Source organism: Phoxinus phoxinus (genome assembly GCF_949152265.1).
Source record: "Phoxinus phoxinus genome assembly, chromosome: 9".
In the NCBI taxonomy this organism is placed as follows: Eukaryota; Metazoa; Chordata; class Actinopteri; order Cypriniformes; family Leuciscidae; genus Phoxinus; species Phoxinus phoxinus.
Genome location: NC_136884.1, coordinates 24,668,565 through 24,673,087, shown reverse-complemented (window position 1 = coordinate 24,673,087; position 4,523 = coordinate 24,668,565). Strand labels below are relative to the sequence as shown.

The following is a 4,523-nucleotide window of genomic DNA, read 5'->3' as shown; positions in this document are numbered from 1 at the left end:
ACCTCTGATTTCACACTCCTGTAGTAGCGATGGTGAATTCACCTGCGGCAAGTTTACTTTTCACCAACTCCTTCTTCTTCTCCAGGCTAAAGGCGTGCACGTAGCGGCGTCAGGTCTGCCCCCACCCCTCTCCATGATGCACGCCACGTTACATGCAGCAGCCAGACTTTCTTTACGGTGAACAGCAGCGATGATTAATTAAAAAAAAACAAGGATACCAAGGATCGTACGTTCCTCGAGCGTGACGGGCCATTATGTTTTTACGTGATCTAAGCCCCCTGCGTCAGAAGGACGGTAGTTCTGCATTTCCTCTGTATACCGTAGGCTCCCTCTTGCTGCGTAGGGAGTTTCGCTTCAGATATTGGTGGCCCATTTGTAGGGCTGGGTATCGAGTTCAATACTTTTTAGGTACCGACGGAATTGCCTCGATACTATCGAGTATCGAAACATGCCTTGACGTTAGGTAACAAATTTCGACACCTAAGGGATTAATCTCGTCCACGTCAGTGAGCCAATAAGTATGCAGCATGATTGGCTGTGGCGGAAAATCACTAGTTAAAACACTTCTAAACACTATAGAAGCATAAAATGTCTACTTTTAATTGAAACGATTAGAAACAAATAGTTTGATTATGTAATCCAAATAAAATGTGAATTTCTCTCTATAGGCACGCACAGACACACAATTGGGGTGATACCAATTATTGCAGTTGCTTCACTGCACCATCACCTCTTTGTTGTGTGAGGTCCTGCAGATACAGTGAACCTCCACTTGAAGCGTGGCCCTTTCAGGTTTTGCTTGTGTTTGTTTGCAAGTAATTTCTGGAGCCTTTTTTTCTTCAAAGCTCTGTACAGTGTTCGTCTCATGTTTCTTTCTTGAAACTGGCACTCCTCTGGTTTGACGCCATCGCATAATACAGTTGCAACTGCTTGATGACTGCTGCATTTGTACGGCAGGCTTTCTTATGTCAAAATGGGGTGCTTGTGGACAAATCAACCAGGATCGTTTTTGTGTAGTCTGCTTGTTGATGATTGTGTTAAGGCTGTCGAAAAAATGCAAAGCTCATTGGGTCCACAGAAAAGGTTGCTTGCTGTGATCCAGCGGTTGTCATTTACGTTCAACACTTGGACAAATGGTGTCTGTGGTGTCCCAACCACACCTCCTTGGTGAAGACTAGGTTGGACTGAAACCCATCTATATGATGTGGGTGCAGGATGCTTAACATTTGTCTCTGTTTAACCACTACCTCTTTCACCAATTTAGTGGCTTGGATCACTTCCTTTGGTGAGTGACGTATCCAAAGTGGTCCATGGGACTTTTGCCTTTGTGCTCCATGCGGTTTCCTCCCTATCTATGAGATAAACACCATAAAAAAACACATTTATTTTAATGTGAATTATTTGACCTGAATAGGCAGCTCCAACTCCCCTTTCCCTTTGAATTTTCTGCCCTCTCTCACAACACTGTTTTGTCAGTGTGCTACTACTTTAGGACTGTGGATGAGATCAATTGAGTTATCTTTGGATAAATGTGTTTAGCTTATTATTAGTAATTACACAAAGATGGACATCACAATATTTAATTTTACATGCTTATATGTTTTAACTTATTTTGTGAATTGTTGGCATAGCTAACTTTTGATTGTCAAACTATTGCGATTGTAAGTGAACACTAAAAAAGACAGTACAGTCAAGTTCACCTCCAAAGCATCTTTGTCTTGGCTGTCTGTCTTTGGGTCCTGTGCTGCCACTGATGGTGTTTGGCTGTCAGTAGAAGGTGTGCTGGTTGTCCCTAGAGCTGTAGGCACCGGCTTTATTTCAGGAAAGACATTTGAAAATAGAAATGGCTTTGAAAGTTGTGTTATTTGTTTAGTAATGTATCCAAATGTGCATTTTTTAAATTACTTGTTGATGGAGGTAACATAGACTCCTCTCCTGCTTTGCTTTCTCTGCCTCCACTTCTCCTTCAGGATACAGTGCTCCTATGAAATTAAATATATAATAGACTTTTTATATATTTGTGTGTAGTAGTGTACTTACAGTTCATTTTATGAAAGACTTGGAATTTCTGTCCAAATGTCATGGTAATGAGCCAATAAGGCCAATAATTTTTTTTTTTTTTTGCATTACAGTAAGGTGGTGAACAGATGGACAGTTGGACAGATGCAGGGATGGAAAATGCATAACATTTAAGCATAACACTTACCAAGACACATTTAAATACTATATTGATTGTTTTACCTTTCTTTAAGTGATACGTTACGCATCGGTAAATTCCCTTAAAAGTGCAGTGTGCATGTCTTTGTAGGTTATTATGAAGTCATCAAGTCTGGTCAGTCGTCTTCCTTTAAAGCAAATTTACTTCAAGTCCCACTGACTCTTTTCCATAATTCCTTGTGTCTTGTTGTCCTGTGTGAAATTCTGATAATAAAATAAAAATGGCTATAGTATCTTATCTAAGGACTCAGAGTAAAGTAATAGGTTCAAACATTTAATCATTAGATTGCATAAATTCAGCCAAATTATTCTACACCTGGCGTTTTTCTTTGAAATCTTTATAAATTTCTTTGAGAATAGATTGTGTGGGGGTCCTTCACCATGCCTGCCCAGGTCCTCTGAAGATACAGTATAACATATTATTTTTACATCTTGTTTGGTCATGTTTTAAGGAAACTTCTCTGCTTACTCTACATATATATGCAACATCTGTACAAAGCTGAAAGTTATCCTGATGGTGAAAGCAGAGGAAAGGTAATGAGACCAAAAGTGACAAGATCCACACCCCTTGAATAATTAATTTGCATAACAAATTTAATTAATGTGATTGTGAATATGATTAGTAGATTTTGATATTTGCCTTGGAGCAAGAGCCTTTGATGGGCTGAATACCATGCCATGCCTGTCAATGGGCCAAAAGTACTACAGACATCTGACAAACGTGTCAAGTATAACTTTACACCTAAATTATTGTAGTAACCAAATATAGTCTAAGTCTTTCTCTGAGTGACTCTTTCAATCACAAAACGTTTAAATGACCCTCATCATGCTTGTCCAAGAGGCATGAGGCAAGAAGTAGGCAGCCAAAGTGCATGAATGTCTCACTGTAGTACACATTTGGATCCCCTTTTTTATCAAGAGGTGCAGTGCCTATGACCTCCATGAAATGTCTGTGAAAAGTTTCCTAAAATATGAAATTTTGGCAAGAGACATTATTTCAAGAAATTTTTCATGTTTACTGTGTACCTCAAAGTCCTGAGGAACAATGCTGCTGTCATCAACAGCACAACAAAGTCTGGATGTTGTTTAGCCTACCACGCAACCTTGTGAAGACACACAATATATTTTTAAGCGCAGATGGCGTGACCGCAGTTCCTTCTCGTTTAACTTCCTCGCGTCACTCCATCATGTTTCATGTTCCAAAGCACATTTGTTATGCACAACCTTGATGCAGACGCTGTGTAGGCAAGTTGTCTGCTTTAGACAGCTTCATGCCACCTTTGTCAATTTCTGGGGGCTGGATATTTCGGAACCAATTTTCATGGCAGTCTGGAAGGATAAGAAAAAGAGATATCCATAAACCAATAAAGATTTTTAATTTCAAATAAAGATGTTAATACTGGAACAAGGTTAGTAATTTTCAAAGGGTTTTCTTCATTCTTAATTTCCAACTTATTTAGGTGTGGTAAGGGCTGGGCAATAAATCAATGTTTATCAGAAAAAAATAACACCACAATATCAGCAACACACGCACGCACACCAGTGATGCGCGGGTCAATGTGTAAACAACCCGCACCCGACCGACGTTTTCAACTAACCCGCCCGCAACTCGGACCGCAAAAAAAAAGAAAGAAAATATTGTACCCGACCCGCTTCCTGACCCGCGTTTTTTTAAAGTAGCTAGTAAATGCTCATCGCGTCATGGGCCATAGACGGAGGAACTAGGGGTGCGCATTTTTCTGAATGCTGTATGATATAGCCTAGTGTTTTGTAATAAAGGCTTGATTTATTCATTTATTTCGTTTCATTTTCTTAACAATTAAGATGCTGCATGTGTTTATTCAGTCTAATCGAAGTGTGCGTCTCTCCCCGGACTTTCCCAATCCCGCCCCCTCTCAGCAAATACATAAAACTGACATTACTGAGCTATATGCGTTTAAAAGTAGCCTATTAAAATGGCACAATGGCATTGCTCAGTTCAACGTGTTGGGAAATCGGGCATTTTGTCCCGCGTCAGCTTTTATTCAAAAGTTAATAACGCGCTCAACATTCAGGTAAATAAGGATTTCCCGCTGTCATCTCTGACTGAGCTCGTGCGTCATCCTTTGTATAAATTACACAGGTTTAATTGGCATCTTTATTTCAAACGACCCGACCGACCGCGACCCGAATATCATTAAAAATATTTTTGGATGACTCGTAACCGCGGGTAACCGCGGGTGACCGCAGGCACCCGCTCATTTTGGATCAACCCGCGCATCACTGACGCACACACAAATAACATATCAATATTAAAATGTATATGC

At 40.1% G+C, this 4,523-nt stretch overlaps 1 long non-coding RNA gene across 1 annotated transcript; it reads right to left on the bottom strand.

Moving 5' to 3' along the window:
- Positions 1–1,177: 1,177 nt before the first annotated feature.
- Positions 1,178–2,383, bottom strand: LOC307004228. Its single transcript, XR_013798949.1, has 3 exons — positions 2,242–2,383; positions 1,701–1,982; positions 1,178–1,352 (listed from the first exon to the last, which is right to left on the bottom strand). It is a non-coding gene; the product is annotated as an uncharacterized lncRNA (long non-coding RNA).
- Positions 2,384–4,523: the final 2,140 nt, after the last annotated feature.